Below are 13,259 nucleotides of genomic sequence, written 5' to 3'. Positions count from 1 at the left end.
TTCTACAAGTACTCCATCTGGAAATTGTTTTAGAGTTAATTCCCTATGTAAGTGTGAACAACTAATTTTTGACCACACTCCAATTCTATATTATTTTAGTGTAAATATTTCTTTTAGCTCTTGATGTGTGGCTATAATTCATGGTTTAACATATTATGTGCCTTGCATTTTACATGCTTTAATGATAAATTACACTTTATTTGTTGTGCGTAATGGAGTCTATTTTATGTGTAGGTAAATTGGATATGAAAGTAGAGCAAAAGGAATACTTAAACCTTGAAAGTGTGCTCGAGAACAGTGAAAAGGAGAGGCCAGGAAAATGCCAACTCAACCAGGCTTTAGCCTGGCGAGACCAGCTAAAGGCCAGGCTGAACCAGGCTTTAGCATGGCAAGGCCAGCCAAAGGCCAGGTTGAGGCTAGCGACGCTAGGCCTGAGGCCAGGTCCAGTCTGAGCTTTGAAGACTTAATTCGTCTCCTGGTTTGGCTAGTACTTGGCCTACACGTTTAGGTCTTTTCTTACACATAGAAATAGACCTAAAAACATCACTTTTGACATACTTTAGACAGATGGACAGGGTGACCTACATTAGACGGAGATTCGACCTGAGGAGGCAAGAACACACTAGGAGCAAGGCGGGGAATTCTTCTACGAGTTTTTCATTTTCTTCTTCCTATTTCCATTATTGGTTATGAATTCTTGTATTGTAGTTTTGCATACTATTATGAATAACTAATTTGTTATCTAGGGTTTTAATGAAACCTGTTGGAGGATGATTTTCCTGTCGTTAATATAGTTTTGCCATAGTATTTTCTCTATTTGTTCAACTATATTGTTATTGTGGTTGGTTAAAGAGCTCTCAATTGACTGTGCCTATTTAGTTTGTATTACTCGGGAGAGAGTGCATATTTAGGTAGTTGTTGAGCAACATCACTCCAAATGTATATGAGGGATCAATAGGAAGGGTGTAAAAGTGGGATTAGGGATAACGAAACCTTGGTGCGATCCGAGTGAGCCATACTTAATGCCAACTAGCGTAATTCAAGAGAATATGTCTAGTAAATTGTGGTAATTACTCGGAAGAGAGTTACGGTAGTCAGAGTGCTCATGATCGGTAGAGATGACTTAGATAAATTTATAGAAGACGTAGCGGAAAGGATTCCGACAATAGGGGAGATCATAACTCTGGACCTCCATAATCTTCTCTCCAATCCTTATCCTTGTTAATTGATAGTTATACTGCTTTCTAATATTTGCTAGTTAATTAGATAAAAATAAACATTATACTCTTTATAATTAGGAAACTATTTGGACTTGTATTTCTTAACGATTTTGAACAAATGTAGCTACGCCTTAGTTCTCTGTTGGATTCAACTCCGAACTTGTAAATCGGATTATATTTGCAACGACCACTGAGTCCTTTTAATAAGGCATAGTTGGGCGTGATCAAATTTTGGCGTTGTTGCCGGGGAGCTAACGATTTAGCTGTAGGTGTATATATTGGTAGGTTGTAAGTTTGAACTTTTATTTTTGCTTTCTTGTATTTGATTTTTTTATTTTTGTTTTACTTGTTAATTTGAGAAACATGGCATCTTGGAATTATGAGCATTTTGATGGTAATTCTACTTTTGATCCTCCTTCTGCATATTGCGGAGGAAGCCACCCATTGCAAAACTGTAAAAATATTCCCGAGAGCGAGTTACGTGCACCAACTCAATCTTATTTGTGGAATGTGTGTAATATGTGTGGTGGTCAAGATTGTCACTTTCATGGTTGTGCTTATATTTCTTATCTTCCCCCAACCCCTTATTATGATGGTTCTATTTTTTCTTGTGAGGATAACATGAACAAAGAACCTAGGGATGCTGACTTGAAGAAGATCAAAGATATGTTAAAGCTGAACGAGGATATATTAAATGCCTTGTGGAACAAAATAATAAATTACAACTGCAGATAGAAAGTTAAGAGGAACTATTCACAACTTGAAAGTTCAAGTGAGTCAACAGGTTGAAGATTTTAATGCTCAATAAGCCAATAATGTGAATAGTATCCAAGAAGAGCATGAATTAGATACAAAAATTGAGGTGCTAGTGAAGGAGGTTAGAGTAGAACACCAACAATCTATCCAACTAAAAGTTGAGGATGCCGATGTTGAAGAAGTACTACTAGAGTCAACCAGGGATATTGAAGATACAAATTTAGTTAACTCTAGTGTGACTAGTGTGGAGGAGGTTAAAAATCTTGAAGTTCATGCATTTGAGCGCGTTGGACCTCATTCCAAACACTTCTCTACATTATGTTCAGATGGTGAAATGAAAATTGATCTGCATGAGCCAATGCAAGAGTTAAAGGAAGAGGTAGATGAGCCCTACATTCTGATATTTTCAAGGCCGTCTAGGCAAAACGACACTCGGTTGAAAGCTAAAAAGTTCATAAAGTATCATTTAATTTTTGGCTCACAACAATTTGTATGGCCCTAGGAGCATGATCTTAGAGCAGAATCAAAACTTGGGGTCCAATTCGTAAGTTCGAAGTGGAGGCAGAAAGTGATTCACGTCATGCCGCGATGTTAAATCAAGCGCTTGTTGGGAGGCAACCCAGCTTTATTGCTTTCTTTTATTTTTTATTATTATTTTTAATTTTATTATTTTTGTAGTGTCAATTTTTGATTTTCTAGGAGCATGAAAAGCAAAGCTATTGGAAGGATTCAACAGCAAACCAGATGGTTGGAACTAAGTGTGAGGTACCCGCACGAAGGACAAAGCCTGTAAGAAGTGTGAGTACCCTATGAGCTGCTAGTGCTTTGGCCTTTGGCCTACAAAGGAGTTTATTTTACCTTCTTATTAGTTATGGTGTGCATTGTGGATAATGCATAATTTTAAGTGTGGGGTGAGAAGATTGTCTGGCTGACATTCTATGCTATTTTAGCTGCGCTAGTTTAATTGAATAATGCTTTTGTTTAAAAAAATTAAAAAAATGAACTATTCCCGACGATGGATCTATTAGACAATTTTCTTGAGGGATTTAAGTCTAAATAAAAAAAAGGATTTTCTTTGTAGGTAGTGTAGTAATTCCCCCTTGATTTTTCTTTATGCTGTGGTTCTTTTCCAAGGGTTTTGTTTGAAACACATGAAGTTGGTATTATTTTTTTAGGAGTAGGAGCTAGTGTGAGATGAATTGAATTGCAACAATATCTCCGAGCTTTGTGATGCCTTGAGAATAGTAAGTTCTTTGGTTGTGACGCTTAGGCTCAATTTTTGACTCTAGGATAAATACCTTAAATTGTGGATTCTTAAATTTACTTAACTGCTTTGACTGGAGTGTCGTGATAAAAACTAATCCTGAATGAGCTATGTGCCATGTCTGTGTGAGGTTTGTATGTATTCTGTGCGTTGCATTCGATGTGTAGAACTTGCCCCGTGTGTGTGCAAAGCGAAATAGTAGACTTGTTCAGTCTAAGAAGTGATATAGGCGGTTCTTTGTTAAGCCAGATATATATAGAGTACCCACCTAAATGTGATGTATCGTAGTTAACCCCGTTGAGCCTATAATCCTGTTTCTTTGGTAACCACATTACAAGCCATACCCCTTTGTTTGAATCGACCATATACTTGAACCTTGTCACCTCTCATGAGTACTTGAATTGTGATGAATTATGGAAAAGTTAAAGTGTGGGGTGGTGGGTTGGCTTTTGAGTGGAACAAGTGAAATAAGGAGAAAGGTGCACCATTTGAAAGAAAAAAACGTGTCAATAAAAGCCATTTGGAAAGAGAAAGAAAAGAAAAAGAAAAAAAAATATTTATATGTGACGACCCGGTCAGTCGTCTCCTGAGTTACCCCTCTGTTTCCCCCATTTCTGCTTCTTATTTCTTTGTTTATCAGTTCTGTGTGTGATCGGGTTGGTTGGCTCGAGTTCGTAAAGGTTTTGGTAAGGTTTGAGAAACTTAGTCTCTTTTGAGGAAGCTTAAGTTGGAAAAGTCAACCGGATGTTGACTTATGTGTTAAAGGGTTCGGATGGGAATTTTGATGGTTCAGATAGCTTTGGGAGGTAATTTGGGACTTAGGAGCGTGATCGGAATGTGTTTGGAGGTCCGGAGTAGATTTAGGCTTGAATTGGCATTTTGGCGTTTTTCGGTTGATAGGTGAGATTTTGATATAGGGGTCGGAATGGAATTCCGGAAGTTGCAGTAAGTCCATTGTGTCATTTGGGATGTGTGTGCAAAATTTCAGGTCATTTGGATGTGGGTTGGTAGACTTTTTGATCAAAAGCGTAATTCGGAAGATTTTGAAATCTTAGGCTTGAATTCGATGTGATTTGGTTGATTCGATGTTGTTTGAGGTGTTTTGAGGATTGGTATTAGTTTGGATGGTGATATGTAACTTGTTTGTGCTTTTGGTTGAGGTCCCGGGGGCCTCGGGGTGATTTCAGATGGTTGGCGGAAAGTTTGGAAGTTGGTTTTGGCAGCTGAAGATGTTCCATTGCTGTCATAACTGCACCTGCGGCTAGGGGACCGTAGGTGCGGTCTCGTAGAAGCGAGTGTGGAGTCGCAGAAGCGGAAGAAGCCAAGAAAGGCTGGAACCGCAGAAGCGGTTGAGGAACCGCCCCTATGATGGCGCAGGTGCGGAGTGTGCAACGCAGATGCAGAATGGAGGAATTAAGTGAGGACCGCAAATGTAGTGTCTTGGACCGTAGAAGCGGTATCTGGACTGCAGGTGCAAAATGCCTGGGCCAGAAGGTATAAATTGTTTCCTTCGCAAATATTTGGGTTATTCCACCATTTCTAAGTTGGTTTTAGAGCTTTTTGGGAGATTTTGATGAGGGAATCAAGGGATAACGTCTGGAGGTAAGATTGTTGAACCTAAAACTCGTTTCTATGGCATTATTTCACGGATTAGGGATGTAATTATGGAAATTAAAGGTTAAAATTGGGAAACTAGGGCTTGATATTGGAGACCTTGACTTGTGGCCGAATTTTGGGACTTTTGATATGTATGAACTCGTGGGGAGATAAGGAATCTATTGATGTAAATTTTATCGAATTCCGAGACGTGGGCCCGGGGATCAGGTTTTGGTTAATTTCGGGATTTATGTTATAAATTGATCATTTTCGCATTTGCTTCATTCCTTTAGCATATTTTGACGTCGTGATTCTGATTTTGGATAGATTCGATGCGAGTTGAGGCTGATTCAAGGGGCAAAGGCATCGCGGGCTAGAGTTTTGCCCAGATCGAGGTGAGTAATGATTTTAAATATTGTCCTGAGGGTATGAAACCCCGGATTTGCACATCGTGGTGTTATATTTACGTAACACACACGCTAGATGATGAGCGTGGGGTCGTGCACCATTGGTGATTGTGACTTAGTCCATCCCGAATGACTGGTATACCGCGTATTTGATTAAAAATTGTTTGCTATCATCATGATTTGGCTGAATGCCATATTTGGGCCCTGTTCCAACTATTTGAATCCTGAGGCGATTTTTACTGATATTTCCTCACTATTTTGATTTTATATTTGTACTCAGTCATGCCATATTATACGGTTTTCATAACTCAGCCATGTTTACCGGTCGTGTGTGGTGACTATTGGGGGTCTGGAGACCCGAGTGGATCTGTTGTTATTGTGTATGGTAAACTTTAATGTTATTTTAGGCATGGATTGGCTATCTCCATATCGTGCTATTCTGGACTCTCATGCTAAGACAGTGACATTGGCTATATTGGGTATGCCAAGGATTGAGTGGCGAGGTTTGACTGATTATGTTCCCAATAGGGTAATCTCGTTCTTGAAAGCCCAGCGTATGGTTGGGAAGGGTTGTCTTTCGTATCTAGTCTTTATGAGGGATGTCAGTGCAAAGACTCCCAGTATTGATTTTGTCCTAGTTGTGAGGGAGTTTCCCGATGTGTTTCTTGCAGACCTGTCGGGCATGCCATAGGATAGGGATATTGATTTTGGTATTGACCTGGTGCCGAGCACTCAACCCATTTTTATTTTGCCGTATCGTATGACACCAACAGAGTTGAAGGTGTTAAAGGAGCAGCTTCAGGAACTCCTTGATAAAGGGTTCATTCGGCCTAGTGTGTCTCCTTGAGGTGCGCCGGTTCTATTTGTAAAGAAGAAGGATGTCACAATGAGGATGTGGATTGATTATAGGCAGTTGAACAAAGTAACAGTTAAGAACAAGTATCCTTTGCCTCGTATTGATAATTTATTCGACCAGCTCCACGGAGCGAGAGTGTTCTCCAAGATTGATCTCCATCCAGATTATCACCAATTGAAGATCAGGGACTCGAATATTCTTAAGTCGGCTTTCAAGACCCGATATGGTCATTATGAGTTCTTGGTGATGTCTTTTGGGCTGACCAATGCCCTAGTGCGTTTCGGCCTTGTCTCGACTCGTTTGTTATAGTCTTCATTGATCATATTCTAGTGTATTTGCATAGTCAGGAGGAGCACGCAGAGCATTTGAGAGTGGTGTTGCAGATATTGAGGGAGAAGAAGCTTAACGCAAAGTTCTACAAGTGTGAGTTTTGGCTCAGTTTAGTGGCTTTCTTTGGGCACGTGGTGTCCAGTGAGGGTATTCAGGTTGATCTGAAGAAGATAAAGGCGATTCAGAGTTGGCCCAGACCATCCTCAGCCACCGAGATTTGTAGCTTTCTTGGTTTAGTAGGTTATTACCATAGGTTTGTTCAGGTATTTTCATTTATCGCATCGCCTTTGACCAAGTTGACTCAGAAGGGTGCTTCATTTGATGGTCAGATGAGTATGAGGAGAGCTTTCAGAAGCTTAAGACAGCCTTGACCACAGCTCCAGTGTTAGTGCTGCCATCCGCTTTAGGTTTATATACCATGTATTATGATGCTTCGAGAGTTGGTATTGGGTGTGTATTGATGCAGGAGGGTAGAGTTATTGCTTATGCTTCTCGTCAGCTGAAGCCCCATGAGAAGAACTACCATGTTCATGATTTGGAGTTGGCTGCCATTGTTGATGCGTCAAAGATTTAGAGGCATTATTTTTATGGTGTGTCTTGTGAGGTGTTTACTGATCATCGTAGCCTCCAGCACTTGTTCAAGCTAGAAGGATCTCAATTTGAGGTAGCAGAGATAGTTGGAGTTGCTAAAGGATTATGATATCATTATATTGTACCATCCAGGGAAGGCCAATGTGGTGGCCGATGCTTTGAGCTGAAAAGTGGTGAGTGTGGGGAGTTTGGAATATATTCCAATTGGGTAGAGACCTCTTGCAGTTGATGTTCAGGCCTTGGCCAATCGGTTTGTGAGGTTGGATATTTCGGATCCTAGTCGGGTATTGGCTTATGTGATTTCTCGGTCTTCCTTATATGATCACATCAGAGAGCGCCAGTATGATGATCTTTATTTGCTTGTCCTTAAGGACAGAGTTCAGCACGATGATGCTCGAGATGTGACTATTGGTGACGATAGGGTATTGAGGATGTAGGGCCGGATATGTGTGCCCAATGTAGATGGTCTTCGGGAGTTGATTCTGGAGGAGGCCCATAACTCACGGTATTCAATTCATTCGGGTGCCGCAAATATGTATCTGGATCTGAGAAAGCATTATTGGTGGAGGAGAATGAAGAAAGACATTGTGGGATTTGTAGATCGGTGTCTCAATTGTCAGCAGGTGAAATATGAGCATTAGAGATTGGATGGCTTGCTTCAGCGATGGATATTCCAAAGTGGAAGTGGGAGCGGATCACCATGGACTTTGCAGTTGGTCTCCCACGGACTTTTAAGAAGTTTGATGCTATTTGGGTGATTGTGGATCGGCTGACCAAGTCCACGCACTTCATTCCGGTGTGTACTACCTATTCTTCAGAGCGATTGGCAGAGATTTATATCCGGGAGATTGTTCATTTGCATGGAGTCCCACTCATTTTAGATAGGGGCACTTAGTTTACTTCGCAATTTTGGAGGTCTGTGCAGCGAGAGTTGGGTACTCGGGTTGAGTTGAGCACAACTTTTTACCCTTAGATGGACGGGCAGTCCAAGCGCACTATTCATATATTGGAGGAAATGTTGCGTGCTTGTGTCATTGATTTCGGAGGTTCATGGGATCAGTTTCTACCGCTTGCCGAGTTTGCTTATAACAACAACTACCAGTCGAGTATTCAGATGGCTCCATATGAGGCTTTGTATGAGAGTCAATGTAGATCTCCAGTTGGTTGGTTTGAGCCAGGTGAGGCTAGGCTATTGGGGACAGACTTGGTGCATGATGCTTTAGACAAGGTGAAGGTAATTCAGGAGAGGCTTCGTACAGCGTAGCCGAGACAAAGGAGTTATGCTGACAGGGAGGTTCGGGATGTGTCCTACATGGTTGGTGAGAAGGTTCTATTAAAGGTTTCACCCATGAAGGGTGTTATGAGGTTTGGGAAGAAGGGTAATTTGAGTCCTCGGTTTATTGGGCCTTTTGAGGTGCTTCAGAGGATTAGAGAGGTGGCTTATGAGCTTGCTTTGCCACCCAGCATGTCGAGTGTACATCCGATATTTCATGTTTCTATGCTCCGAAAGTATATTGGGGATTCGTCTCATGTTCTGGATTTTAGCACGGTTCAATTAGATGATGATTCGACTTAGGAGTCCTAGCGGGAGATGCGGAGCATATATGCTCACATGTTTGAGGCTTCAGGTATGTTTATTGACTCATTTGAGGACGAACGTTTGTTTAAGAGGGGGAGAATGTGACGACCCGGCCAGTCGTCTTATGAGTTACCGCTCCGTTTCCCCTATTTCTACTTCTTATTGCTTTATTTATCGGTTCTATGTGTTATCGGGTTGGGTGCCTCGGGTTCGGAAAGGTTTTAGTAAGGTTTGAGACACTTAGTCTCTTTTGAGAAAGCTTAAGTTGAAAAAGTCAATCGGATGTTGACTTATGTGTTAAAGGGCTCGGATGGGAATTTCGATAGTTCGGATAGCTTCGGGAGGTGATTTGGGACTTAGGAGTGTGATCAGAATGAATTTTGGAGGTCCAGAGTAGATTTAGGCTTGAATTGGCATTTTGGCGTTTTCCGGTTGATAGGTGAGATTTTGATATAGGGGTCAGAATGGAATTTCGGGAGTTGCAGTAGGTCTGTTGTGTCATTTGGAATGTGTGTTCAAAATTTTAGGTCATTTGGACGTGGTTTGGTAGACTTTTTGATCAAAAGCATAATTCGGAAGATTTTGGAACCTTAGGCTTGAATTCAATGTGATTTGGTTGATTCGATATTGTTTGAGGTGTTTTGAGGATTGGTATAAGTTTGGATGGTGGTATGTGACTTGTTTGTGCTTTTGGTTGAGGTCCCGAGGGCCTCGAGGTGATTTCGGATGATTGGTGGAAAGTTTGGAAGTTGGTTTTGGTAGCTGAAGATGTTCCTTTATTGTCATAACCGCACCTGCGGCTAGGGGACCACAGGTGCGGTCTCGCAGAAGCGAGTTTGGAGTCCCAGAAGCGAAGGAGCCAAGAAAGGCTGGAACCGCACCTGCGATGGCGCATGTGCAGAGTGTGCAACGCAGATGCGGAATGTAGTAATTAAGTGAGGACCGCAGATGCGGCGTCTTGGACCGCAGAAGTGGTATCTGGACTGCAGGTGCGAAATGCCTGGGCCAGAAGGTATAAATTGTTTCCTTCGCGAATTTTTGGGTTATTCCACCATTTCTAAGTCGGTTTTGGAGCTTTTTGGGAGATTTTGAAGATGGAATCAAGGGATAACGTCTAGAGGTAAGATTGTTCAACCTAAAACTCGTTTCTATGGTATTATTTCACGGATTAGGGCTGTAATTATGGAAATTAAGGATTAAAATTTGAGAAACTAGGGCTTGGTATTGGAGACCTTGACTTGAGGATTTGAGGGGCTATTTGTGGTCGGATTTTGGGACTTTTGATATGTATGAACTCGTGGGGAGATAAGGAATCTATTAATGTGAATTTTATCGAATTCCGAGACATGGCCCGGGGGTCGGGTTTTGGTTAATTTCGGGATTTATGTTATAAATTGATCATTTTCGCATGGGCTTCATTCCCTTAGCATATTTTGACGTTGTGATTCTGATTTTGGATAGATTCGACGTGAGTTGAGGCCGATTCGAGGGGCAAAGGCGTCGCGGGCTAGAGTTTGGACCAGATTGAGGTGAGTAATGATTTTAAATGTTGTCTTGAAGGTATAAAACCCCAAATTTGCACATCGTGGTGTTATATTGAGGTGACACACATGCTAGATGACGAGCGTGAGATCGTGCACCGTTGAGGATTGTGACTTAGTCCATCCCGAATGACTGGTTTACCGCGTATTTGATTAAAAACTGTTTGCTATCATCATGATTTGGGCTGAATGCCATATTTGGGGCTTGTGCCAACTATTTGAACCCTTAGGGGATTTTTACTGATATTTCCTTACTGTTTTGATTTTATATCTTTACTCAGTCATGGTATATTATACTGTTTTCATAACTCAGCCATGTTTACTCTATTTTAACTCACTAAATGATATTTTAAATGATAATTTGGGCTGAGCATCATGTTTTACTGTTGCGCGAGTGGCTTATGAAATTCTGACTGAGTAAGGCCGAGGGCCTTTATATTGAGGATACACTGATGTATGATTTTGAGGCCGAGGGCCCGAGTTGTACACCACGAGGTGGCTTGATGAGGTCGATAGCCTATTGATTATGCCACGGGATGGCTTGATATTGCGCTTGGGCAGTAAGTGGCCCCTCCCGGAGCCTGTACACCCCCAGTGAGTGCGGGTACCCATTGTGATATGAGATATAGCCCGAGGAGCTGGTATTGTTCCATGTGTTGCTCGAGGGGCTGATTTTGTTGGTATTGTGCCCGAGGGGCGGTTCTTTATGTGTTTACCTTTTTTAGTTGCCTGTCATTTACTTGCTTAACTGTTCAAAATGGTATTTTAAAGAAGCTTAAACAGAACTAAGGTGACTTTATATGTTTTTACTATTTCATTGTTTTTACTGGCTTTATACTGCTTCTTTATAGCATGTTGATGTGCCTTTACATGATTTCTTATCGCTCAGTCTTCATTTATTATTATTACTCACTGATTTGGAGTACTCACTTTACTCCCTGCCCCCCGTGTGCAGATTCAGGCGCTTCAGGTCCTGCTTGCGAGGGTTTAGAGCTTCCAGCAGATTTCGGAGTTCACTAGGTAGCTGCTCAGCGTTCGCAGTCCAGTGTTTCTCCCTCTTATCATTATTTCTTTCCCTTGTCCTAGTTATGTAATAGTTTGTGTAGACTCTTTCAGACTTGTAGTATTATGATAGATGCTCATGACTGGTGACACTCCGATGTCGGGCTATGTCTATTTCGCAAATTGTCTTATTTACCTTACTTTGGAATTTTTATTATGTTAAAGACTTAATTTGTATCATTTTTAACTGCTTAAAATGAATTGGGTGTGTGTCGGGTGGCCTTGTCTTCACGAGAGATTCCATTACGACCGGGTCCGGGTTGAGAGTCGTGACATTATATAATAGTTGTAGTGTATGAAAAATAATTCTTGATGGTGGTGGCTATTGATGTACTGGTGTTTAAAGAAGTAGGGTAAAATATAGTGAAATTAAGGTGGAGTTTTGGTTTGGCATAAGTATGGGCTTGAAGGTTAACGTGTTTGTATTAAAGTGCTTAAGGGAGGTGTAGTCACTTATATTCAAATGTATCCTACCCGACCCGCAGCTTACGTTACAACCAATGAAAGTCCTATTTGATCTTAGACTGAATGAACTCGATTAGTGGAGTATTACAATACAGGCAAGCTTATGGTGCGTCCTTTGGGGCATATGAATTTTATTTCTGAGAGCGAGTGAAGTTTTCCTATCTTGAGTTCCTACGTTATTTAAATTTATTTTGTGTGGAACATCTCTTTGATTGGGCGAGGGCACATGATTCATAAAGGAAAGGTAACATTGTTGACTTCCATGTTAGAGTAAGTAAGTGAATTGTGAATAAGGCATGGTATTTGTGAGTCGATTCATGAGGCGAGGATGTCACACCTTTGCACTTAAACTATTTTAAAGATTCTTGGTATAATGAGTTAAGGGAATTGCTTAATAGGTTGTGTCCATGAGTGTAGTTTGATTGCTCGAGTACTAACACTATTTAAGTGTGGGGTATTAATGTGTGGCTATAATTCATGGTTTAGCACATTATGTGCCTTGCATTTTACATGCTTTCATAATAAATTACACTTTATTTGCGCGTAATGTAGTTTATTTTATGTGTATGTGAATTGGAGATGAAAGTAGAGCAAAAAGGATACTTAAACGTTGAAAGTGTGCTCGACAACAGTGAAAAGGAGAGGTCAGGCAAAGGCCAGCTCAACCAGGCTTTAGCCTGGCGAGGCCAGCCAAAGGCCAGAATGAACTAGGCTTTAGCCTGGCGAGGCTAGCCAAAGGCCAAGCTGAGGTTGGCATTAGGCTGGTGACTCCAGGCCTTGGGCCAGGTCCAGTCTGAGTTTTGAAGACTTAATTCGTCTCCTGGTTTGACTAGGACTTGGACTACACGTTTAAATCTTTTGCTACACATATAAATAGACCTAAAAACGTCACTTTGACATACTTTAGACAAACGAACATGGAGACCGACATTAGACGGAGATTCGACCTAAGGAGACAATAACACACTAGGAGTAAGGCGGAGAATTCTTCTACAAGTTTTTCACTTTCTTCTTCCTATTTTCATTATTGGATATAAATTCTGGTATTGTAGTTTTGCATACTATTATGAATAACTAATTTGTTATCTAGGGTTTTGATGGAGCCTATTGGAGGATGATTTTCCTGTTACATTAATATAGTTTTGCCGTAGTATTTTCTCTATTTGTTCAACTACGTTATTATTGTGGTTAGTTGAAGATCTCTCAATCGACTGTGCCTATTTAGTGTATATTACTTGGAAAAGATTGCATATTTAGGTAGTTGTTGAATAACATCACTCCTAACGTATATGAGGGATCAATACAGAGGGTATAAAGGTGGGATTAGGGATAACGAAACCTTGGTGCGATCTGAGTGAGCCCTATTGGGATTTTACTAGGTTGTTGTTGTTGTTGTTGTTATAGTGGAAAGGATTCCTACAATAGGGGAAATCATAACTCCAAACCTCCGTAATCTTCTCTCCAACCCTTATCCTAATTAATTGATAGTTTTACTGCTTTCTAGTAATTGTTAGTTAATTAGATAAAAATAAACATTATACTCTTTATAATTAGAAAACTGTTTGGACTTCTGTTTCTTAGCGATATTGAAC

This window comes from Nicotiana sylvestris, chromosome 12 (assembly GCF_000393655.2).
Source record: "Nicotiana sylvestris chromosome 12, ASM39365v2, whole genome shotgun sequence".
In the NCBI taxonomy this organism is placed as follows: domain Eukaryota; kingdom Viridiplantae; phylum Streptophyta; class Magnoliopsida; order Solanales; family Solanaceae; genus Nicotiana; species Nicotiana sylvestris.
The sequence above is the reverse complement of the archived record's forward strand: the minus strand, read 5'-3'. Positions refer to the sequence as shown.